Source organism: Natator depressus, chromosome 18 (assembly GCF_965152275.1).
Source record: "Natator depressus isolate rNatDep1 chromosome 18, rNatDep2.hap1, whole genome shotgun sequence".
In the NCBI taxonomy this organism is placed as follows: Eukaryota; Metazoa; Chordata; order Testudines; family Cheloniidae; genus Natator; species Natator depressus.
The window spans coordinates 1,286,693-1,312,513 of NC_134251.1; the positions used below are offsets into that span (position 1 = coordinate 1,286,693).

Here is a 25,821-nt window from a genome sequence, read left to right on the forward strand (position 1 = left end):
TTCCTGGGTCGCCTGCCCCTCGTCCAGCTGAGTCCCTACCCAGTTAACCCTGGGTAGGTTGGGTCTGCTCAGTTTGTCCCTGAGCCCGGGGCACTGGGCCCGTACGTGGCCTCTCTGGCCACAGTGATAGCAGCTCAGGTCACGTTGGTCCCCTCGAACGGGTCGGAGGGGCCCGACACCAGGCGTTCCCCTTTGGAGGGGGTTCTCCCTATTTCCCCGCTGGGAGGCCCCATGGTGACTCTCTCTCTGCATCGGGGGGGGCCTGTTCTTTTGGGACTCCTCCCGGCTACCCCCTGACCGACTGTTCACAAACTCGTCGGCCAGCTGCCCTGCGTGCTGGGGGTTCGCGAGCTTTTTGTCCACCAGCCACAGCCTCAGGTCGGAAGGGCACTGTTCATACAGGTGCTCCAGTACAAACAGGTCAAGCAGGTCCTCTTTAGTTTGGGCCCCCGCTGTCCACTTGCGGGCATATCCCTGCATCCTGTTGACCAGTTGTAGGTAGGTGACCTCAGGCGTTTTACGCTGACTCCGGAACCTTCTCCGGTACATCTCGGGGGTCAGCCCAAACTCACGGAGCAGGGCCTGTTTGAACAGTTCATAGTCCCCTGCCTCTGCCCCTGTCATCCGGCTGTAGACCTCCACGGCTTTGGGGTCCAGTAAGGGGGTGAGGAACTGGAGCCTGTCTGCAGGGTCCACCCTGTGCATCTCGCAGGCATTCTCAAAGGCCGTCAGGAAGCTATCTATGTCCTCCCCCTCCTTCCGCTGGGCCAGGAAGCACTTATCAAAGCTCCTTGCAGTCTTGGGTCCCCCCTCACTCACCGCAGCCGGGGCCCCACTGCTCCTCAGCCTGGCCAGCTCCAGTTCATGCTGTCTTTGTTTCTCCTTCTCCTGCTGCTCATGTTGACGTTCCCTCTCCTTCTCCTGACGCTCCCTCTCCTTCTCCTCCTGCTCATGCTGACGCTCCCTCTCCTTCTCCTGACGCTCCCTCTCCTTCTCCTGACGCTCCCTCTCCTTCTCCTCCTGCTCATGTTGACGTTGTTTTTCATGATCCTCCAGCTCCCTCATTTTCCTCTCCCTCTCCCATTCCAGCCGCATCCGCTCCAGGGATGGGGAGCTCCGCTGGGAGGATCCCCTGCTGGCTGCTGGGGTCAGGGGGCCCTCGGTATTCGCTGGGCTTCCCACAACCCCTCCCCCAGGCATAGGTAGGAAGGGTCTCGGGGTGTCCTGGGCAGCAGTCTGACCCCTCCCAGCCTGGTCAGGCCTCAGGGCCCACGCTGCGTCCGCCGGGCGGCTTCCCTCAGGGACAGGGATCGGGTCATCCAAGCGATCCCTCTCCTCCAGCTGGGCAATCAGCTGGTCCTTGGTGGACCTCCCGACGCGCAGCCCCCTCTGCCTGCACAGCTCCACCAGGTCGCTCTTAAGGCGTTTAGCGTACATCTCCCGGCTGGCCACTCGCAGGCCGGGCAGCTGTCCACGGTTTCCAGGAAAAGCCCCTAGTGTGCCAGTCCTTCTTGAGGTCACCACCTCTTTGCCAGGGTCGAGCTGCAGACTCCTCCGCCCCTGGGACCGCTCACTGCAATCCCCCGGGGGACCCTGTTACTGCAAAAGTCCTTCTCTCTGGTCACACACTCCCAGGGGTTAACCGCCCCCTGAAACCGTCTCTCTCTGAATCTTCAGCACGCCTGGTCCCCGTCAATCCCCCTTCGTTTTACTGTTCCCCAGTCACTTACTGCAGGAAGCGCCGTTCACGGGGTGCAGTAGATCCCACCGCTGCCACCAGTTGTCACGGAGTGTGGGGGAGTCCAGGCCCTGCACCCCTCTTCCTGGGATTCACTGAGACTCTCAGCCAGCCAGTAAAACAGAAGGTTTATTGGACAACAGGAACACAGTCCAAAACAGAGCTTGGGGGTACACCCGGGACCCCTCAGTGAAGTCCTTCTGGGGGAGCAGGGAGCTTAGACCCCAGCCCTGGGGTTCCCTGTGTTCCTCCACCCAGCCCCAAACTGAAACTAAACCCACCGAGCAGGTTCCCTGCTGCAGCCTCCATCCACATTCCTGGGCAGAGGTGTCCCCTCCCCCTCCCCCTCCTGGCTCAGGTGACAGGCTCTCAGGTCTCCCGTCCCCAGGGCACATTCCCAGGTCAACACTCCCCCCTCCCTGCTGCGTCACATCGTCACACAGCCATGTGCCATGCACTGGGCTGGAACTGACCATGAAGCTGAAGAGTGGAGAGGAATCCACCCGTGGGGTCCCTGACCAGACAGCTTGGGGCGAGGGGGAGCTGGATTCCCAGATCTCAGCTGGAACCAGGCTCTTCCCAGCTTCTCCTCTCCACCTTTGCCTTGATCTCCTCTTCTCCTGCATCTCCTCTCAGCCAGAACCCCATCTGCCTTCCCCCAGCTACCCTGTCTGCTGACAGCAATGTCTCCTCTGCTCCCATCTTAGACTTAGATCGCCAGCTCCCTTGGGCAGTGACTCTCTGTTCTACACGCATACAGCACCTAGCACAATGGGGCCTGCTGCATGACTGCCAGCTGACGCACATAATGCAGATGGAGAACCCCCTGGGCTCAGCCGTCCCTTTGCACAGGTGCCCAGAGGAGAATCGCTCCTGGAACAAGCTGGGCCCTGCTGGCTCCACCGCAGGGGAACCAGGCAGCCCAGCTCTGGCTCTTCTAATTCCTAGTGCCAGTGGAGAGCTGGACTGGCGAAGCCGCCTGCCGCTATGGATCAGCGCAGAGACACTTGGGGCGGAGATGGAGTTTTCGAGGGGGATTTTCCACTGAGTGGACAGAGCTGGGCCCATGCTAGCACTTTACCCTTCCCCTGGGCCATTGGAAAGGAATTCAGATCACGCACTGCTTCCGAACGCCAAGCCACTGCCCCCCAACAAGGTTCAGCATGAATCCGAGCCTACGGCCACAGTGGAGCCCCACCCCGCACATCCACCGAGCGACAGGCCAGACGTGAGCAGCCACTTAGAGCCCTCCACGGCCTCAGGAGCTGGCTGCGCTCGCATGGAGAAGTGGTCCCAGGCCGGGGAGCAAAGCACCGAGAGCCTGTGGACGGGTCGCCAGCCTGCTACACCCACTGGCAAGTCGCCCATTTGGGATCGCAGAGTCCAAGCCACTGGGGCCCACCAGCCCAGTCTGGGTCATTCCCCTCACCAGCCAGGCAGATCAAAGGGCTCATCTCCCACGGGAGGGGAGCAGCCGGGACACGCTGGGCGAAAGCGCAGATGTGACAATGTCCCACAGTGAAGGGCAGGAATGGCCGAGCCCAACCAGGCCCCAAGCCAAAGAGTCCGAAGTTTTGCAACCAACTTCTCCAAGTGCTGCTTGTGGGGGCTGCTGTGTGCGGATGTGAGGGGCAGGGCAGGAGCTGGGCGCTTCAGGTACGCCACCACCCTGCTGCCTTGTGTAGGCAGCCCCCAGACGACCTGCCACATGCCCTCTGCTAAGCAGCAGGTGATTCATAGATTCATAGATATAAGGTCAGAAGGGACCATCATGATCATCCAGTCCGACCTCCAGCACAACGCAGGCCACAGAATCTCACCCACCCACTCCTGCGAAAAACCTCTCACCTACGTCTGAGCTACTGAAGTCCTCAAATCACGGTTTAAAGACTTCAAGGTGCAGAGAATCCTCCAGCAAGTGACCCGTGCCCCATGCTACAGAGGAAGGTGATCAAAGGAGCCCCCGCCCACAGCTCTAGGCACTACTCCGATCCCACAGAGCTTGGCTGGGGAGGCAGCAGTTGCTCTGGGGTGGAGCGCAACGGCTATCACCGTGGGTGTGTTTGCAAGCCGGGGCATGGTGCTGCCCCCATCTGAACAGCCGCCAGCTCAAATTCCATCAGTGCCAGCCCAGGAGGGACCCCATGGTGTGATCAACATTCAGGTGTCATGACCCTTCAAAGCCAGCTGTGGGACGGAAGGGTAGCTGGAAGGGAGGACGGGTGCCCTCTACAGCCAGAGCCAAGCAATTAGGGGTCCCAGCAGATATGACACCTTCTCCCTGCTGGCCATACTAGCCTAGAGAAGACACAGCCCTTTGCCCAACCAGTCCCCGGGGGGCTGTGTCTAACAGGACAGCCAGCCCCAGAGAGAGGCCCTTGGTGGGAGATGCTGGCACTGCCAAGTGCCATGCCCCGGGGGCGGGAGGTGAAAAGCCACTCATGAGAATGTCTGCTGGGATCGTGGCTTGGGGCTCTGGGCTGAGCCAGGAGCCAGCACTCCGGGAGTTAAATCCTGTCCTCAGCATGCAGCCCCGTAGGTCACTCGGCGGTGACACTCAGGGGAGGGGGGTCTACATGGCACTGGGAGAGCTAATGAAGCCATTGCTATGGCACCCCAGGGCAATGTGGGTGTCACGGAGTCCCTGGGCGATGCTCTGGAATTGCTCCCTATGAAGCCAGTCAGGACTCTGGGGAAGTCTCCTTTCTGGGAGCAGCCTGTCTTTAGGACACACAGCTCACACAGCTTCCACCTTCCTGGGTCTGACCTCGGAGCATTCAGCCTCCTCTGCCCCTCCGTGCGCTTCCCACAGCGAGTCCACTCAGGCGGGGCTCCTGGGGAAGCCAGAGGCTCCTGTCCCCCAACTCCGCAGTCAGCCGTGACTCTCAGCCAGCACGTAAAACAGAAGGTTTATTAGACAACAGGAACATGGTCTAACACAGAGCTTGTAGGTGCAGAGAACAGGACCCCTCAGCTGGGTCCATTTTGGGGGGCAGTGAGCCAGAGAACCCCGTCTGCCCTTCACTCCATGTCTCCAGCCAGCCCCCAACTGAAACTCCCTCCAGCCCCTCCTCCTCTGGGCTTTGTCCCTTTCCCGGGCCAGGAGATCACCTGATTCCTTTGTTCTCCAACCCTTTAGCTCTCACCTTGCAGGGGGGAAGGGCCCAGGCCATCAGATGCCAGGAAACAGGGTGTCGGCCATTCTCTGTGTCCAGACCCCTGCACACACCTGCCCTCTAGGGCTTTGCAGTGATCATACACCCTTACCCCACCACCTAGATACTTAAGAACTGCCTAGGGGAAACTGAGGCACCCCCAAACTATTTAGAGGAAACATTAAGAACAGTCCCACTTCGTCACATCTCTCCCCCCTTCGAGATCGAACTGACCGGGGTCACTTTAGCCAGTGACCTGGGGAAGTTCGAAGCCACCAACGTTCCCATGGATGCCCCAGCATCTCTCCCATTCCTTGGTAGGAGTTACACCAGGCCCTTCCAGTTTCACGCCCTCCCTTAGGTCGGGGGTGGTCGATAGCACTTGCAGGCCGCATGTGGGAAGGTTTATGCGGCCCGTGCCCTTTGGCCACCCCCAAAACCCCAGGGGGTCAAACTGGGATTGGGTCTTCTCCCCAACAAGCTGGTCAAACACAGCCACTTGGTTATAGGACTGTTTAACTTTCTTAACAGCTTTTACTTCATTTGAGACCTTCTCAAAGCTATCCACACTGGATCTTTCAACAGGAGAGTCAGTGGATCCATTCACAACAGAACATTTCTGGCTGTTAGGAACTGAAACTTCCTTGATTAAACCACTTTCACACCCTTCAGTTGCAGTAAACTGCTTGCAAAGACTCCATGAGGATTCCTTTCCCGAGGGCTTTTTTATATGTAAGCAGAGTCAGGATGAGCTCCACCCTGACATCTGGTGGTGAGGTGTGGCAAGTTGTGGAAAAGAACTTCAGGGGCTGATCTCATTTGCATAGGCACATCCACCCCGCCTAGAATGAGGCCATGGCTGCCCAAATGGTCACTTTGGCTGCTGTGGGATCCCCAGTGTCTCTGTTATTGGGGCAGGAAGAATAAATTGTTATTACCCTGATTATGGGAACTGTGCTTGGAACTGTACTGGGCCTTTTGTTATGATGGAGGGACTCACCATCAACTAAGTAGCACTCGCTAGGCAAGGGACATGGGTTCCAAAACTCTGTGAATTGAGAGAGGTTGGGGACAGGTATTTATACTTGGTGGCATGGGTCCCCTGGTGAAGCCTTACATGCTAATTACACTTCCTCCTCTCTCCACTGTGGAATATCAGAGCTAATTTTGATTCCATTAGGAGTCTAGTTACAGGCTGCTGAGCTGAATTCACTTTGGGCTAACGGTGCACCAGCCCTGAGGCTCCCCTACTACAAGCTGAAATCACTGAGTCTTGAGTTAAGTAGTGGGGGAGCCTGAAGATATATGGTGGAGCAGTTTGTGGGACGGCTGGAGCGGCTTGTGGACTGGCTGGTGGAGCCGTTCATGGGATGGTGGGAGCTGCTTGTGGGACGCAGAGCAGTTTGTGGACTGGCTGGTGGAGTGGAGCAGAGCCCTATGGAGCTGTGGGGCAGTCAGCTTCAGATCATGTAAGGTGCCCCTTACCTCTTCCCCTCCCCCCCCCATTCCCACCCAGGTTGGGAGGTAAAACTCGGACTTTGGGTGATTTGCGGTTGCTGGACTCAAGAACCAAAGGGAAAGGACATGCCCCAATTTGCTTGGGGTGGGTTTTTGCTCATGGGTTGTGTTATGAATCCTGTTCGTGGTGTTTCCCCAACATAATGCCACATTGTTTCTCTCTGTTATTAAAAGGCTTTTTTGCTACACTCAGACTCCGTGCTTGCGAGAGGGGAAGTATTGCCTCTTGGAGGCGCCCAGTGGAGATGGTATATATTGGTCCCAGGTCACAGGGTGGGGGCTCGAGCCGGTTTTGCATTGTGTTATTGGAATGGAACCCCTAGATACTGAACCCGGCCCTTGTTGCTGCCAACTCAGATGGGCAGAAGGGTTACATTTTGGGGGGCTCATCTGGGATCCCTGGGTCAGTACCCCTTGCAAGCACCTGTTGAGTGATCCACTACATTGGGAAACAATCTATATTTTGTTTGTTTGTGCTTATATTTTGAGGAAATTACTGTTTGTATAATGGCTAATATGTCAGGTTTGTTGGGCCCTGGCTCAGCAGCTTCTAGCTCAGAGGCTGCAGCCTCGGCTGATGTTTGGACAAAAGCTCTGGGGCAAACATTGGAAAAGCTTGTGCTGTCCCATGCTGCGTCAAACTCTTGTCGTAAGTTAAGGTTATTTGCTGGGGAGGAGGAGTTTGAACCCTGGTTACAGCATACCACTGAAATGCTGCAAGAGTGGGCCGTACCAGATGCAGAAAAGCGAAGATGCCTCATAGAGAGCCTTGGCGGCCCAGCATTAGATGTGATTCGCACCCTGAAGCTCATTGACCCTGGGGTCAGTGTGAAGGACTGCCTAGAGGCCCTTGAACACAACTTTGGGAGCGTAGAGGACCCTGAAGACAGCTACTGTAAGTTCCTTAACTCCCGACAGCAAAAGGGCGAGAAGGCTTCAGCCTACATACAGAGACTGGAGAGACTGCTTCAGAGAGCTGTCATGAGGGGAGCAGTGACTGCTGAGCAGATGGATCAGACCAGACTGGCTCAAATTGTAAGAGGAACTCAGTATCAGAACCCGATTCTACTTCATCTCCAGCTTAGAGAACGACGGGAACATCCCCCAAGTTACTCCCAGCTGATGAAAGAGGTCAGAGAGGAGGAGGAAAGGCAGGCTGCCCGTGAGTTTTGGGAAGCCCAAACATCGGATCCAGCCAGCACAACACCACTGCAAGCGGCCAGTGTACTGATGGTGAGCACCAGAGAGGAACTTGCCCAACAAATGCAGGTCCTGACGGAACGGATAGCTGAGCTGCAAAGTACTGTTGACCGAGTTAAGACTTCCAGGAATAAGAAGCCTCAAACGGTGGCAATTGAGAAGACAGCACTTAGAGCCACCATCCCACCCAGGCAAAGGGGGAAAGGTCAATTCTTCTGCTACCGTTGTGGTCAGGATGGACACAGTGCTGCCAAGTGCCGTAATGAAGAAAACCCCTCCTTAGTGTATGGAAAGCTAAGGATCAGTTGGGAGAGATCCGGTAGCTGCCAGAGGGTCTGGGGACGGGGACCCCCCAGGTCTGCAGGATTTGAAGATTCCCCCAGAAAAGACTGTCCAGCTGGGATCCCCGCAGGACTGATAGGGCCTCGAGCAGAGGTCACAGTGAGGATTGAAGGGGTGGAGTGTAAAGCAGTGCTTGACACTGGATCTCAAGTGACTATTATATTTCAGTCATTCTACCAACAGATGCTTAGGCACCTGCCTATACAGCCACTGACTGGCCTTGGCCTGTGTGGCCTCAGCATGGATGAACACCCCTACCAAGGGTATGTCATAGTGCACCTGGAATTCCCAGAGGAGGTTGCTGGGGTAAGAGAAGAGGTAGACACAGCTGCCTTAATATGCCCTGACCCTAAAGGGACCTCTGATGTGTCTGTGCTGATAGGGACCAACTCCAGTCTCTTCAAGGTACTCGCGGATTACTGCAGAAGGCGGGCTGGGGACCAGTACCTGACTACCCTGATGATCCATACGCTTTGTGCTGAAGCCTATAGGAAAATTGAGAGCGCTAAAAGGGAGACATCTGAGCTACCGCTTGGGGCACTGAAGTACGCGGGCATGACCCCCTTAGTAGTGCCTTCAAGGATGGAGTGAGAAGTGCTTGTCATGAGTACCTGGCTGAAAGGCAGTAAACGGACGTTAGCAATGATAGAGCAGCCAATGGGAGGAGAGCTCCCTGAAGGAGTGCTGGTCCCCAGTGGAGTCATAACTCTACCTGCTGACTCCCAGGAAACGGTGACTATACTGATTGCTAATGAAACGAGTCGTGATGTTGTTGTGAAGCAAGGACAAAAGATAGCAGACCTCTTTGAGCCCGAGTCGATTGTAAAACCCCAGTTTGAAACTCAAGTTCCGACAATAGACCCAGCAAAGTTTGACTTTGGAGATTCACCAGTGTCCGAGGACTGGAAAGATCGCCTGAGGAAGAAACTTTGTGAAAGATCCAAGGTGTTCTCACTGCATGAGTGGGATGTGGGATGTGCAAAAGGAGTAGAGCACAATATCAGACTACATGACTCTCGACCTTTCAGGGAGAGATCTAGGAAGATTGCTCTCTCTGAGATGGAAGATGTGCGACATCATCTTCAGGAGCTGGCTGCGAATGGCATCATTACAGAGTCCCGCAGCCCATACGCCTCACCCATTGTGGTAGTCCGTAAAAAGAATGGGAAAATCCGGATGTGTATTGACTACCGCACCCTAAACAGCCGTACTGTGGTTGACCAGTACACTATGCCTCGAATGCAAGATGCCTTAGACTGTTTGCTGGGAAGCCAGTGGTTCTCTGTGTTGGATCTTCGAAGTGGATACTACCAGATCCCTCTGGGAGAAGAAGATAAGGAGAAGACAGCCTTCATCTGCCCATTAGGGTTTTATCAGTTCCAACGCATGCCCCAGGGGATTTCTGGAGCACCTGCCACCTTTCAACGTCTCATGGAGAAAGCTGTGGGAGACATGAATTTACTGCAAGTGTTAGTTTATTTGGATGACCTGATTGGGTTTGGAAGAACCTTAGAGGAGCATGAAGAAAGACTTCTTAAAGTGCTTGATAGGTTGGACGATTATGGTCTGAAGCTTTCAGTTGACAAATGCCAGTTCTGCAGAACCTCAGTGAAGTATGTGGGTCACATCGTGTCCCAAGAGGGTGTGAGTACTGATCCCGATAAAATAGAAGCACTCACTACATGGCCACGTCCAAGTAACTACAGAGAACTCAAGACCTTTCTTGGATTTAGTGGATACTACCGCAGATTTGTGAAAAACTATGCTACGATTGTAAAACCTCTGAATGATCTTACCAGGGGACACCAGTCCAGCAAGAACAAATCTAAGACCAAGAATAAGGGGAGGTCTCCAAAGCCGCCTGTGCAGAGACACTATGGCCCCTTTGAACCATTTGGGCCACGGTGGGATGAGAGATGTGAAAGGGCTTTTCGAGAAATCATTACTTGCCTAACTCATGCTCCAGTCCTAGTTTTTGCTGACCCAAGCAAACCATTTATCCTGCATACTGATGCCAGTTTGGAGGGTCTGGGAGCAGTCCTGTACCAGGAAGTGGAAGGCAAACGTAAACCTGTAGCCTTTGCCAGCTGAGGGTTGTCTGATAGTGAAACTCGCTATCCCACCCACAAGCTGGAATTCTTGGCCTTGAAATGGACCATCACTGAGAAACTTCGAGACTACTTGTATGGTGCTCAGTTCCAGGTGTGGACAGACAACAATCCACTGACTTATGTGTTAACAAGTGCTAAGCTGGATGCTACAGGGCAGAGATGTGTGGCCGCCTTGGCTAGATATGAGTTCAGCATTCAGTACCGATCAGGGAGAAGCAATGTAGATGCAGATGCATTGTCCAGGCGTCCGCAGGCTCCAGAAGTTGCTGTGATACCCACGGATGGAGTGAGAGCTATTTGCAGTGTGAGTCGTCGAGAGCCAGAGGCCCGTGAGAGCCTTCAGGGATGTGTTGCAGAAGCTTTGGGCCTGCCCCCTGAAGGCATGCCTTCTGCTTCAGTGAACTATATTGCATTGGACCAATCTCCCTTGCCCATGCTCAATGCGGCTGACTGGCAAGAAGCCCAGCGGCAAGATATTGACATTCGTGATACACTACTTGCCAAAAGGGAGGGGCGAAGCCCAGCTGCGGTTGTCCCACCTAACCCGGAGGGTAAACTACTATTGAGAGAATGGACCAAACTACAACTGATTCAGGGAGTGCTACACCGAATGACCACTGACCCTTTACAAAAACAACGAGCACAACTAGTACTGCCAAAAGAGTACAGAGCCCTGGCCATGAGGGCCCTGCATGATGACTTTGGGCATTTAGGGATGGAGAGGACCCTGGAACTTATTCGTAGTAGATTCTATTGGCCCCGAATGGCTGAAGATGTTCGCAGGAAATGTGAGACTTGCGCTCGATGTGTTCAAAGGAAAACTCTGCCCACTAGGGCTGCATATCTCAAGAACATCACCAGCAACAAACCTTTGGAACTGGTATGCATTGATTTCTTGTCTGTAGAGGTAGACAAGAGGAATGTTGGGAACATTCTAGTAGTGACTGACCATTTTACACGATATGCACAGGCATATCCCACACGTGATCAGAGGGCCACCACCATCGCTCGAGTATTGTGGGACAAATATTTCTAAGTCTATGGATTCCTGGCTTGGATACACTCTGATCAGGGGCGGGATTTTGAGAGTCACCTTCTGAAGGAGGTGCTGAAGATAGCAGGAATTAAAAAGTCTAGGACAACGCCTAATCACTCCCAAGGTGATCCTCAGCCAGAGAGGTTCAACCAAACCCTATTAGATATGTTGGGAACTTTGCGACCAGAGCAGAAGGCAACCTGGAGCCAGCACGTCGCATTTCTGGTGCATGCCTACAATGCCACAAAGAACGATGCTACGGGAGTCACCCCATATCTCTTGATGTTTGGGCGAGAACCAAGATTACCCATAGACTTGTGCTTTGGTGTATCAGAGGATGGAGATAGCTATGAAACTCATCAGCAATATGTATCCCGACTAAGAGAAAAGCTGCGGGATGCTTATCACTTAGCTACCGCTGCGGCTCGGTAGAACGCAGCCCGCAACAAACATCGATATGATGCTAGAGTGCGTTCGCAGGAGCTCCAGCTGGGGGACAGAGTCCTGCTGCGAAATTTGGGTATTGCTGGCAAACACAAGATAGCTGACAGATGGAAGGCAATACCTTACCTGGTGATGGAAAAGCTGGGAGACCTGCCGGTCTACAAGATCAAACCTGAAGACGGTCCAGGGCAAATAAAGACAGTGCATAGAAACCTTTTGCTCCCTGTGGGGGAATTGGTAAGCACCCCTTATGAGATGGGCCATGACAGGGCAGCCGGGCAGAACAGAAGTGCTAGACCAAAGCTGCCATCCAACACAGACAGCGGGCCCCCTGCAGCTAACTTACCCCTATTCTGCACATCCGAGAGTGAGTCTGAGGAGGAAGACACAACCCTGGTGTATCCTGGGATGGAGACAAGGTTTCAGACTCGATCAGCTGAACCAAACGAGAGTTCTCCCTCTTCTGCCCTAAACCCCATGGCGGAATTATTTAGGCCCATTTCTGACACCCCTGTGCCGCTGATGGGTCCCCCGTGTGATGACACACACAGGTTATTGGACAGTGGAGACACACAGGTAGAGGATGCCCTGGGCACCTTGGACCCACCAGCGTTAGAACTAGGAGTGCAGGGGACTACGCCAGTAGCCGAGGGACCCTCCAGGGAAGCCTCTCCATCCGTCGCTCAAGAGGATGTTCCCCCTACCTCGGCAACAGAGATTCTCAATAGAGGAGACAGGGTGATACGACCAGTAAAATGGTCAACTTATGATGCACCTGAGGTGACTAGTGAGGAGCCAATACATTTAGCACACAGGCTTGTGGAAGCTAAAGTGGGCTTCTTGAGGCCCTTTGGAGGAAACCAATGAGTTGGTACAAAGGGAGTGTGATTTGTCGGGATGACAAATTCTCGGCTGGGGGGAGGATGTAAGCAGAGTCAGGATGAGCTCCACCCTGACATCTGGTGGTGAGGTGTGGCAAGTTGTGGAAAAGAACTTCAGGGGCTGATCTCATTTGCATAGGCACACCCACCCCGCCTAGAATGAGCCCATAGCTGCCCAAATGGTCACTTTGGCTGCTGTGGGATCCCCAGTGTCTCTGTTATTGGGGCAGGAAGAATAAATTGTTATTACCCTGATTATGGGAACTGTGCTTGGAACTGTACTGGGCCTTTTGTTATGATGGAGGGACTCACCATCAACTAAGTAGCACTCGCTAGGCAAGGGACATGGGTTCCAAAACTCTGTGAATTGAGAGAGGTTGGGGACAGGTATTTATACTTGGTGGCATGGGTCCCCTGGTGAAGCCTTACATGCTAATTACACTTCCTCCTCTCTCCACTGTGGAATATCAGAGCTAATTTTGATTCCATTAGGAGTCTAGTTACAGGCTGCTGAGCTGAATTCACTTTGGGCTAATGGTGCACCAGCCCTGAGGCTCCCCTACTACAAGCTGAAATCACTGAGTCTTGTGTTAAGTAGTGGGGGAGCCTGAAGATATATGGTGGAGCAGTTTGTGGGACGGCTGGAGCGGCTTGTGGACTGGCTGGTGGAGCCGTTCATGGGATGGTGGGAGCTGCTTGTGGGACGCAGAGCAGTTTGTGGACTGGCTGGTGGAGTGGAGCAGAGCCCTATGGAGCTGTGGGGCAGTCAGCTTCAGATCATGTAAGGTGCCCCTTACCTCTTCCCCTCCCCTCCCCATTCCCACCCAGGTTGGGAGGTAAAACTCGGACTTTGGGTGATTTGCGGTTGCTGGACTCAAGAACCAAAGGGAAAGGACATGCCCCAATTTGCTTGGGGTGGGTTTTTGCTCATGGGTTGTGTTATGAATCCTGTTCGTGGTGTTTCCCCAACATAATGCCACATTGTTTCTCTCTGTTATTAAAAGGCTTTTTTGCTACACTCAGACTCCGTGCTTGCAAGAGGGGAAGTATTGCCTCTTGGAGGCGCCCAGTGGAGATGGTATATATTGGTCCCAGGTCACAGGGTGGGGGCTCGAGCCGGTTTTGCATTGTGTTATTGGAATGGAACCCCTAGATACTGAACCTGGCCCTTGTTGCTGCCAATTCTGATGGGCAGAAGGGTTGCACATGCAACAATTTACCCCTCACAGAAATTCTGCTCTTACCCTCTTTACCTAGGGCTTGCTCTAGAGGAACACTTTCCTGAGCAACAACAGACTCTTTCTGGGTCTCCCTTACATCTAGAATTACCTCTGGCCCATCCGGCGGATTCCTACACAATCTCCTTTCAGGCAAACTCACAAACTTCCTAGATAAAAGGTCAGAAGCATTCTCCTTCCCTTTGCCACACACAAGTTCAGGAATCTTTTCCTTCTTGCTACAGGTTTCCATACCCTCAGTAGGTAACACAATCACATCACCTTCATGCTCTCCTTGTGCCCTGGCTAGGATCTCACCCTGATTAGACAGAGTTGTTACACCCTTTCCCAGCCACACACTAGCAACAGGCAAAATACAAGCACCAGAATTGTCTGGTCTCTGGGATTTTGCATAGACACTAACTGGATGCGACCTAGTTACAGGGCCCTTCTCCCGAGCAGATACAAACTTAGGACCCTTCCCTTCCTGGGCTTTAGCTGAATCCAGAGCCAACTCTGAGACAACTGCACTACCCTCAACCATCACCGGCTGAAAGGCCCCTTCTGTCTGCTCCACAGACATAGAAGAGGCAGACACACTTTCTCCTTTCTCAGACACACAGCTTGGGATCTCTTTCCCCTTGTCCCAGCACACAGGGCTGGTCACAGACAACTGCCTGGAGATCAGGGTAGCTCTCTCCATAGGCAAGTCAATACCCCTGACAGACACAGGCACATTCCCTTCACTGTCACAATTCTCCCCCCAGGTAACAGGTAAGGTCCAGGGACACTCATCTTCCACTCTCCTCGCCTTCCCATCCTACTGACTAGACAAAGCCATCAGCTCACAAAGCTGCCTAGGCTCATCCAAACTTTCCTTACCAAGCACCTTGCCACTCCCAACAGATCCCCTGCCCTGCCTGGGTCTCCCCCCACTCAGCTGGGGTCTCAGCTCCCACTGTGCTCAGCGCTGCCCTTGCTGTCCCAGTGGGGTAGGCAGCGAGCTCGCTGCTTTCCTCACTGCATCAGAGCCAGCGTGAGCCCCCTCTCCGGTGTGCCGGGGGGCAGGGAGCATCTCTCTGTCCCACCCAGCCCCAGGGGTCTGGTTACAGGCAGGCAGATATCCTGAGCCTAGCTGCTCCTCCCTGCTGCCAGCCAGGTCATCTGCATTTTCACTGACCATTTCCCTCTCCACCGATTGGTTCCCTGGATTCAAATTCAAACCCTTGGCCATTACAGGAGCAGGGCCTGGATCCTGTCCCAAAGAGACACAAGTCACCCCACAACAGGGTCTCGCAGCTGGTGTCCTGGAGCACCCCAAAGGCCAGCCAGCCCGACCCCTCCTGGGTCTGCACAGGGATCTGGGCCATAGGCAGGGTGAGGGGCTTCATCCCTGGGACCCTCACCCAGCTCACACAGCCCCTCAGCATCTGAGGCTGCACCACCAGGGGCCTGACAACAGTTCTCTCTGTCCCAGGGTCTCTCCACCCCAGGAATGTCTCCCCATTGACCATCACCTTCCGCTCCCACTGGGGGTCCGAGGGGCTTGGCCCCAGGAAACTCCACACAGACATATAGGTTGGGGTCAGGAGTGGGAGCCTGTCCACCTCCCCACCCATCGGGCTGACAGAATCTAAGGCCTTGGGACCCAACAAGGGAGCTAGACACCAGGGCTTTTCCACAGGGTCCCCCTCGTTCAAATCTCCAGCCTGCTCAAAGGCAGTGAGGTGGGCATCCACATCCCCCCCTCCTTAACCAGGGGCAGCAATTTAGTCTCGAGGTTCCCTGTGGAATTGGCACCCCGGGGTCTATCCCCACTCACCCCGGGGAGGTCCCCTAGGCCTCTCTGCTCCCCCACCGCCAGTTCATGCTGCTGCTGCTTCTGCAGCTCTTTCTCGGGTTCTCGCTGTCTCTCACAGTTCTCTTGCTCTCTCGGACTCAGCTCCAATCCCGTCCGTCTCCGATCCCCGGATGGGGAACCTGATCGTGAAGACCCCTGTCTGGTCGGGGACAGGAGTCTTGGGGATGCCTGGCTCCCACTCCAGCTGCTCCCAGATCCTGCTGTAGCCCCATTGGGGTCAGGAATCTGTTCCTTAGAGCGGTCATCCTCCTCCAGCTGCACGATTAACTGTGCTTTGGTGAACTTTCCAATGCTCAACCCTCTCTTTCTGCACAGGGTTACAATGTCCTTCTTAAGGAGACGGTGACAGGCCATCACTCCGCTCTTCCCAAGTTGTTGTGGACTCTCAGGCCTGTGTGCTCTCAGCTCCCCACGGTTTCCAGGGAGAACCCCTAGTGTGCCAGCCCTTCTCGAGGTCACCCCCTCTTTGCCAGGGTCAAGCTGCAGACACCTCCCCCTCTTGGACTGCTCGCTGCAATCCCCCGGGGGACCCTGTTAGTGCAAAAGTCCTTCTCTCTCCCAGGGCCAAGCCACAGGCTCCTCCATCCCTGAGACTGCTCACCGCAGTCCCCAGGGGGACCCCATTACTGCACAGTCCTTCTCGTTGGTCACACACTCACAGGGGTTAACCGTCCCCCGAAACCGCTCCTCTCTGAGCCTTCAGCACACCTGGTCCTCGTCAATCCCCCTTCATTTTACTGCTCCCCAGTCACTCACTGCAGGAAGCGCCATCCGCGGGGTGCCGTACATCCCACCTCTGCCACCAGTTGTCACGGAGTCCCTGGGCGATGCTCTGGAACTGCTCCCTGCAAAGCCAGGCAGGACTCTGGGGAAGTCTCCTCTCTGGGAGCAGCCTGTCTGCAGGACACACAGCTCACACGGCTTCCACCTTCCTGGGTCTGACCTTGGAGCATTCGGCATCCTCTGCCCCTCCGTGCGCTTCCCACAGCGAGTCCGCCCAGGCGGGGTCCTGGGGAAGACAGAGGGTCCTGCCCCCCAACTCCGCAGTCAGACGTGACTCTCAGCCAGCACGTAAAACAGAAGGTTTATTAGACGACAGGAACATGGTCTAAAACAGAGCTTGTAGGTGCAGAGAACAGGACCCCTCAGCTGGGTCCATTTTGGGGGGCAGTGAGCCAGACAACCCCGTCTGCACTTCACTCCATGTCCCCAGCCAGTCCCAAACTGAAACTCCCTCCAGCCCCTCCTCCTCTGGGCTTTGTCCCTTTCCTGGGCCAGGAAGTCACCTGATTCCTTTGTTCTCCAACCCTTTAGCTCTCACCTCACAGCGGGGAAGGGCCCAGGCCATCAGTGGCCAGGAAACAGGGTGTCGGCCATTGTCTGTGTTCAGACCCCTGCACACACCTGCCCTCTAGGGCTCTGCAGCAAACATACCCCCTTACCCCACCCCCTAGATACTTAAGAACTGCATAGGGGAAACTGAGGCACCCCCACACTATTCAGAGGAAACATTAGGAACAGTCCCACTTCGTCACAGTGGGCACTGAGTGATCTTCCCTGCTAGATGGGTATGACTGCCTGGCAGCCCCCACTCCCGCCAAGACCTGCCGGAGCCAGCGCTGCACTCAGCGGGCGTCTCTCCAGTGTCCTCCTTGGGCTCCCGGCCCAGGGGAAGAGGATCCCTGGCTCTGAAACAAGCTGTTTGCTGCAGTTGCTCTCAGCTCCTCTGTGGCTGCGAAGGGCTTTGCACGTGTCAGTCACTGCAGCAGGAGGGATCCCAGCCAAGGGCAGCAGCCCAGAGCGTCGCCCTGGGAAATGAATCAGGCCAGCAAAGGACGCTCACATTGGGTGAGCTGGTTTCAGGCTGCAGTGGGCAAGACATACTGGGCCCGATTTATCCCCAAGGGAGCCCGTGTCTCCAGGGGCTTGATACCCTGGAGAGGTTTGGCCCAAGCAGCCAGGGCTATGAAGGGGTTTTCTTTGCAATGGATTCGGAGCTGATCTTGGAGGTCCTTTGCCAGCAGGACCCTTGTGAGGACTCCCCAGGCAGTCCCGTGTTTGCAGCGTTAGGGTCCGAGGTGCCCTGCATGTCTTGCAGACAGACCCCCTGTTCCTACGGATGGGGATTCCTGGGAACGTGGCCTCACCCGCTGCAGGCCCGATGGCTCAGGTAGGGGCGAGTCCAGCATTAGCCAAGCCGGCTCAGGCACCGGGGGTGTAACCAGGGGGCTTCCATTCAGCAGCCATTCCAGCAAATCCATTGCACGTGAGTCAAGAAGATGCGCAAGATCTAACATGATCACACGCAGCACCGCTGCAGTCAGCAAGTCCCTTGCCAGCCTGCCCTGCTCGCTAGACCCGGGGCCATGCCAGCAGCCTGGCTCATGCTTGGGAGCCGCTGCCCAACCAGACCCACGCACACGGCAGAGAGAACCCAGCACCAGAACTGCCCCCTCCTCCCACACTCCTGCAGCGCCACACCCAGGAAACTAGCTGGCACTATCCCAGCCGCTCCTCCTCTGACTGCCCAGCATGTAACCCCACAGCCCCCTCCCTCTCTCTCCCACTGCTCCATCCCACGGGGCTCCCAAGTGGAAGCCCTTGTGCAAACCCGCCGCATCCTTGTGACCAAACCCTGCCCATGCAAACGCTCCTGAGAGGGAATCCAGGGGGAAAGCAGCCCTATGGACATTTGGACACACGGGTCTGTGCTCAGGCACTGCCCCCAGCCTGCCCCGCTCCCCAGCTGCGCCATCAAGAACAGTCCATGCCCAGCACTCAGCTGGGGGCCAGTTGGGCTCATTTGCGTTATCCCTGCACTGTATGAAACCCTCCGGGGAGGGCGGGTAATGTGGACAGAAGGAAAACCTGGCTTTTCGCCCAGTGCTGGTTGGGCTGGATTCGGTTTGATCAGAAGGAACCAGCTCAATCGGGGCAGGTGGCTCCCACAAACCGCCCATGCCCCGACCCCCACCAGCCACCAGCGCTGCCTTGGGGGGAGGTCACATGTTCTGATGCCCCACTTCAGGGTTCAGAGCTGGCAGAGGGGGGCCCTTGGGGCCCTGAGCCAGCGCTGTGGGGCGTGGGCAGGACCGTGCAGCAGCTCAGCGAGCGCAGCGTGGGCGCATCTGACAGAGCAGCAGTGCCAAGAGGGGAGTGAGTCACCCAGAGAGACCCCAGGAGGTATGCGGCCATGCCAGGCAGGCACGCACCACTCTGTCATCGGATCTGGCAGGGTGACCTGCTGCAGGGCTGGGCGGTGCCAGGAGTGGGTGGCACAGAATGAGATTTGACACCACTGTGCCATGAGTACCTGCTCCAAGAGATTCAGCCAAGTGCCCGGGCAGCCGCCCAGCCAGGCCAGCTCTGCATAGACCTTCAGGCATCTCCTTCCAGACGAGAGGCTGCCGTGCACTGACACTGAGTGTCAGCAGACCTCTCCTACCCACGTCCACGAAAGGGTCCTCCAGCCTTAACCCCAACCCCGAGGCAAGGCACCACCTTGTCCTGCCCTCCACCTGGAGTTAACTCACCCCAGCTCCAGCAGAGCGGGGCCGGGCAGGGACAGCGCCTGGTGGGGAGGAAACACGATTGTTACGAGCATTAAAAGCTCCTTCCCCCAGTGTCCCCCATTTCCTGTTTGCACCGACAGGCCCCGCGGCCCTGCCAGGGGGGCAGCAGGGCACTTACGGAGCTCAGCTCCTGCCCTTCTGGCAGGGAGGGTGTGATATGAACCCAGAGCGCCCCCCGCGACCAGGCTTGGATGAAGGCAGAATGTTAAACTGAAAGACAGCACAGCCCTGCCTGTGCCCCCAGAGCCCCCCCAGAGCACAGCCCTGCCTGTGCCCCCAGAGCCCCCCCAGAGCACAGCCCCGCCTGTGCCCCCAGAGCCCCCCCCGAGCACAGCCCTCTGCGCTTAGAAATGGCCCCTACCCCACCACACTCCCCCAGTGCGAGTGTAAGTTACCGGGGAGACAACACCACTATATACAACCTGTGCACACACCCCTCCCCCCAATGCACCCCCTCCTGCCAATGCACCCCTCTCCCCGCTGATCTGCCACCCCCCACAGCACTGCCAGCCCCAGCATACAAAACGCACGTGACAAGATCTCCAAAAAATCCGGAATTGGCTTCAAATCGTGAGGTTTAAAACCTCTCTTCATTCCTGTCACCCTGTCTCCCGGAGGAGCCCGGCAGGGGCCTCCTGAGCCCCCCGTCGCACGCTGCTTTCGAGCTGCGGAGCACCAGGAACTTTTATTAAGAACTAAAGCGAGATTCTCGCCCCAGGACCTGACTCCTGGAGCTGGGGCTTGAAGACAAACCCCCTAAACTGTTTCAGAGTAGCAGCCGTGTTAGTCTGTATTCGCAAAAAGAAAAGGAGTACTTGTGGCACCTTAGAGACTAACCAATTTATTTGAGCATAAGCTTTCGTGGGCTACAGCCCACTTCATCGGATGCGAGAGCTGACTGCATGGTGGGCGAGGTGCCTTTGATCCCCCTTCCCGGAGAAATCTCCCCAACGACCCCCTCGCCACATGGGCATACGCACACACCCGGTACGCGCGCACACACACACGCGCACACACCCGGTACGCGCGCACACACCCCCTGTACACACACACACGCAGCCCCTGTACGTACAAACACACACACCTCCCTGTAGGCACCTGCACACCCAGCAAACCACTATCCCAGCTCAGCACGAGGACCAACCCCACCTTCCCTCCAGCCCCACCAGCCCCGCCCTGACACCCCCCAGGACCACCAGCCCTGGCTTCTCCAGACCCAGGGCTTCCCAGGTGCCCAAGAGCCATCCCAGTGGCTTCGGGCCAGTCCCTGAGCTCTCTGGAGATGGGCCCCAGGCCTGGGTGGGAGGGAGGGGATGAGCTGGGGTTTGGGTCTGGCGGCCCCTAGGGGCAGATCCTCCCAAGAGCTCGGCACAGCGAGAGCGGCGCCTTCAGCAAATCTGCCCCAGGCGCCAGCGCGGAGCAGCTGGGCATCCGGCCCCGAGCCTCTCGGTGGGAGCGGCTGGTACGCAGTGCTTGGGAAACCCCAGCTCTGGGCTGCAGAGAGACGGCGCCGGACCCCTGCCCCGCCCGGTGCCATAAGCCGGCTGCAGCACAGCTCCACGCCAGACATGGGTCCAGCCCACGGAGAGCAGCAGGGGACAGATGGAGGCACTGAAGAGAGAGAGACGCTCCAGCCTCAAACACCTGGCCCTGCCCCCGTGCCTGGCAACGCTGGTGGGGTGGCAGGAGACGCCCGTGCACCGTCCCTGGGGTGGGGTGTGAGCGTGGCCTTGGGAAACAAACGGGGAGATTTCTCCGGGGAGGGGGATCAAAGGCACCTCACCCACCCTGCAGCTCCCCCTTCATCTGGCTGCGCAGGCAGCTGCTTGTCCTGGTTACAGAGCGACTGGCCTGGCCCTGCCTGCAGCGAGAGAACAGGCCCATCTCTGGGTCAGAGCAACTGGATCATCTCTGCCGAGCACTGCCCAGCCCCAGCCCCAGCCCCAGCCCCAGCCCCGCATACAGAGCCCCCCACGGAACGCAGCAGCCTCCCGACCCGCAGCCCCCGGCTCGGCCAGCGCCCCTCACTCCCGACCCGCAGCCCTCGGCTCGGCCAGCCCCCCCGGCTCTGCCAGCGCCCCTCACTCCCGACCCGCAGCCCCCGGCTCGGCCAGCGCCCCCGGCTCGGCCAGCGCCCCTCACTCCCGACCCGCAGCCCCCGGCTCGGCCAGCGCCCCCGGCTCGGCCAGCGCCCCTCACTCCCGACCCGCAGCCCCCGGCTCGGCCAGCGCCCCCGGCTCGGCCAGCGCCCCTCACTCCCGACCCGCAGCCCCCGGCTCGGCCAGCGCCCCCGGCTCGGCCAGCGCCCCTCACTCCCGACCCGCAGCCCCCGGCTCGGCCAGCGCCCCCGGCTCGGCCAGCGCCCCTCACTCCCGACCCGCAGCCCCCGGCTCGGCCAGCGCCCCCGGCTCGGCCAGCGCCCCTCACTCCCGACCCGCAGCCCCCGGCTCGGCCAGCGCCCCCGGCTCGGCCAGAGCCCCTCACTCCCGACCCGCAGCCCCCTGCTCGGCCAGCGCCCCTCACTCCCGACCCCATACAACAGCACATGCTGGCCAGAGGCTGACCTAACCGAACCAGCCCATTTAGCACCATCCTCCCTGATGCTGCCCAGTCCCATCTCTGCCACCAGCGCCCATAAAGCACCTAGAGCAGTAGGTCTCATCCTGGGGGGGTGGGGGCAGCCCAGAACAGGCTGAGACCCCCGCCCAAGGTGGTTTGTGCAATGCGGCACCTCCCGACCCCAGCAGTCCCCTAGCCTGCCAGCGGGTATTGCCTGACACAAGCGAAAAGCCAGGCTCCCACCTTCACAGGAGGTCTTGTGCGCCCAGCACCTTCCATTGTCAAACCCCACGGTTAGCACAGAAATGCCACGTTGAGCTGCAGGCTAGGATCCAGGACACCTGGGTTCTATTCCCGGCTCTGACATCGATTCCCTGAATGCCCAGGACAAGTCACTTTCCCCCTCTGTCAACAGAGATTGAAAATATCAACCCACCTGGGCAAAGTGCTTTGAGATCCTCAGGGAACAGGGGCAGCAGCCTGGAGCTTCCCCTGGCTGGGAGAGCAGTGTTACCCTCACACAAGTGGGAATGACTCTGGGATGCAGATTGGGAAGGGAATTGCTGGCAGCTTCTTCCTCCCTGCTTCACCTGGCAGACACCAGCTGTGCTAATGCTCTGGCTCCTCCTGGCGGTGACTAGCCCAAGGATCCGGTCACGATCAGGTCGGAAACCCAGCACACACTCCCACCAAGGAGCTGCACCACGCGGAGACAAGGAGGTTTCAAACGCTCCCTTCCCCATTGGGTCTATGTGCCACATCCCCCCTTAACTGTTGCCAGCTGTGGGAGCCCAGCTGGGCACACTGCAGCCTCCGGAGGGCAAGGAAAGGCCATTCTCACACCCTGGAAAGGTCTCTCCTCAGTCACATTCCCCCCGCCAAGCCCAGCTACACCAGCCCAGGAAAGCTGCGTGCACTTCAGCAGGCACCGCTGGGGGTTGGACCAGGCAAGCCAGCCCTGGCCTGACACACAATGGGAAGCCAAGTGCTCCGATCTCCAGCAGCCTGGATTTCACTGGGCATTTGCTGTGCTTGGAGTGCAGGGAGGAGGTGGTTCCTGGCCGGCTCATGGAATCAGAGGGGAAGCAAATCCTTTCACCCCTAGACCACTGGTTTGAGTCCTGCCCAGGACTGCAGCCACAGAGCTTCCCTGGGGTGAAGTGTTTTGGGGAACTCTCGCTCCAGCGGATCCGGAGCCACCAATGAGTGAACAGACCACAGGTCTGGGACTCGCCCGAGCCCAGCAGGATGTCCCGAGCATTATTACCCTGCTGGCTCTGTATGGGTCCCCTGGGGCTCAGCAGATGCTCAGTCTGGGACCCGCGTCCTGGCGGAAAGACCAGTAGTCAAGGTACCAGCCATGGGGGCCCTGTGCGAGCTGCATGTGCCCACGCTAAGGACCCGCATCCTGCCAGTGCCAATGGTCGCATGGCATCACTTGCAGCAGTGCGTGCCCGGCGTAGTGGGGCCCAGCTGGCTATTCAGGACCAGCAAAGCCTGAAGGGTGCTCACTCAGGGCTGCTACAGCGCCCGCTCTGGGCAATGGCCTGCACACAGAGCTTCCTGTGCCCTCGCACCCCACCAGCCCATGGAGGCTGGGCTGGGCTGCCAGGAGTCCTGCAGCATCCTGCCCTGTCTAGCTGGAGCGAGGCACCCAGGAAGCAGGGCCGCTCTCCCAGCCCCAGAGCTCACCCTGCTCAGGCACCAGGAGCAGCAGGAGGCGCTGGGGCAGACTGAGCCCCGCAGGGAGACGGGCACCTGCCCGAGATCCCCGGTGAGCCAGGACCTTGGGGCAGGCAGCGCCAGCAGGAGCCTAGCTGCATCGTGGCTGGAGGAGCAGCTGGTGCCAACCTGCCAGCACCCGCAGCAAGCCCCTTCCGAGCCGCACCCCAGGCTGCAGTGGGTGGGACACCGCGGGGGCCTCTTCGCTTCCCCTGTCCATTGCTCAGGGGGTGGTAACACGGGGCCCCCGGCTCTCAGCTGTGCGGGGAGAGGCTGTGGAGAGCGAGGGAGGGGGGCAGGTTCAGGCAGACCCACCCACAGCCCAGAGAACGGAGCCGGCGAACACCCCCAAGCCCCGGCCTCTGCCCATCTCCGCCCGCATCTCGGGGCGCGTCAGCCCGGCGGGCGAGCCGCACTGTCCGTGTGGGCAGAGACGGGAAACTGAGGCACAGGGAGGAGACGCAACTTGCCCGAAGCCGGGGGTTGGTAGAGCCGAGGAAGGGACCCGGGAGTCCGGGCTCCCTCGGTCCCTGCGAGCAGCCGGCCGGAGGGGCCGGGGCCGGGGCCGGGGCCGGGGTCTCTTACCGCAGCAGGGGCGGGGGGCTCCCGGGAGCGCAGCCGGCGATGCCAAGCGGGGTGTCAGCAGCGGCGGGGCCGGGGAGGATCCGAGCCGAGCCGAGCCGAGCCGAGCGCTCCCCAGCGCAGCCGCGGCGGCTCTAAGCGGAGCGAGGCAGAGCCCGGCGCGTCACGTGACCCGCCCAGCCCGGCGCGCGGCCCGGGCGGCTCCGTGCACGGCGCTGCGGGGCGGGCGCGGGGCGCTGCGGGGCGCGGGTAGGAGCGGGGCCGGCGCGCACCAGGCTGCCGCCCGCGGAGCCCGTCGGTGGATGAGGCACAAAGCCCAGGCCCGGGGCCCCTCCCCAAAGCAGAGGCCGGGACCAGGTCCCCCGGGCAGGGCGCAGCGCCCCGACGTGCCCGGCTCCCCGGGAGACAGGCGGCCCCGCGGGTCGGGGAAGCAGGGGCTGCCGGGGCTGGACGTGCCCTAGGGTCCGGCCGGGGGCAGAGAGCAGGCGGCAGGTGGGGCGCGGGGCAAGCGGAGCAGATGGGGCCGCTGTGAACCCGGGACTGGCCGGTGGGCTCTGGCCCCCCCGGGGCAGCTCTGCACAGGGCGGGCTCCAGCCCCCCACCCGCCCCAAGGGATCCGGGCAGGGCAGGAGCTGTCGGCCTCAATGAGGCTCCAGTATCAGCATTGGGCTAAAGCGGGCTCCGCTCTGGGGCCTGCTGGGGGCAGAGACGGGAGCTGCAGGCTGCTGTGGGTGCCACGGAGTGGGGGTGATGGCACTGGGGGCGGGGCATCGAGATGGGGGGCAGGGCAAAGACGGCAGTGGGGGCGGGGCATCGAGAAGAGCAACAGGGTGCTTAGGGGACTGCTCAGAGGGGCCTAGCCTTCCAGCAAGGGGGTAAGAAAGGAATGGCTAATTGTAGGGGATACCCTTGAAAAAAGCTGTAAACAGACTGGGAGAGGAGGAGACTGCGGGTCAGGACTGAGGGGCAGCAGCAGAGCTGGGGGAAGCCTAGCGTTGGGACCGCGGGGGGCTGCAGAGCGGGATCGAGTGGCAGCAGCAGAGCTGTGGGGAGTGAACTATCTGCATTGCTGAGGACTCCAGAGCAGGGGTACCCAGGGCCTCCCAGGCCAAGTGCTTTGAAGCTGCCTACAAGTTGCATAGTGACACCCTGTGATGACTCAGCCTTGCACCAGCCATTTCAAAGGCAGGCGGGAGAAAGTGAAAGGGGCCGGCCTGTACCTGAGGAACCCTCTGGGGCCCTGGGGTCAGCCATGACCGGGTGGGGAGAGGCCCCCACGGGAAAACCAAGTGCCATCCTGCAGGGGCTGGGTTTCCCTTGCAGGTCCCCCATCCATGCCCTGAGCAGGACCCACCCTAACTAGTGCAAGCAGCCCAGGGCACATGGCTTTTTGTGTCTGGCATGGGTAAGGTGACCAGACGTCCCATTTGGGCCAGGACAGTCCCTTCTTAAGCACTGTCCCAGCTGTCCAACCTGATCAGTTGGCAGGAGCAAATGGGACAAATGCCTACTTTTGTCAAAAAAGTGTGGCATGGTGTAGAGGAACGTGGGGGGAGGGGGGAGCGGAGATGCCAGCCCCATGCAGGGGGGCAGGGAGGGGAGAGGCAGCATTCCACAGTGAAGGGGGCCAGTAGGGTTCCAGCAACTAGCAACAGCCTCCCCTGGTGGGGGGGGGGCATTTTCCCGCAAGGCTGTTATGGGGACATGGACCCCACCCTTCCCCAAAGGGCATTGGGGTGAGTGGGGGAACTTGAGACAAGGCCCCGCAGACACAAGTGGCCTGAGAGCCCCAAGTATTTGGAGAAACAGGAGCTGGGAAAGGCCAAGCACTGGGCCAGCTCGCGGGGGCGGGAAGCAGGATGATTCGGGGAGCCGCTCAGCGT

The 25,821-nt window shown here is 58.4% G+C and overlaps 1 protein-coding gene across 3 annotated transcripts in view; it reads right to left on the reverse strand.

Moving 5' to 3' along the window:
• Nucleotides 1-24,100, reverse strand: part of RAP1GAP (RAP1 GTPase activating protein) — a 186,946-nt gene extending 162,846 nt beyond the window's left edge. For 2 of the 3 annotated variants that reach the window (XM_074933967.1, XM_074933966.1), the window contains exon 1: nucleotides 23,942-24,072. The gene's annotated coding sequence lies outside the window, so the exon portion shown is untranslated. Of the gene's footprint in view, nucleotides 1-23,941 lie in introns of all 3 variants that reach the window. The other variant, XM_074933965.1, reaches the window with a different exon arrangement.
• Nucleotides 24,101-25,821: the final 1,721 nt, after the last annotated feature.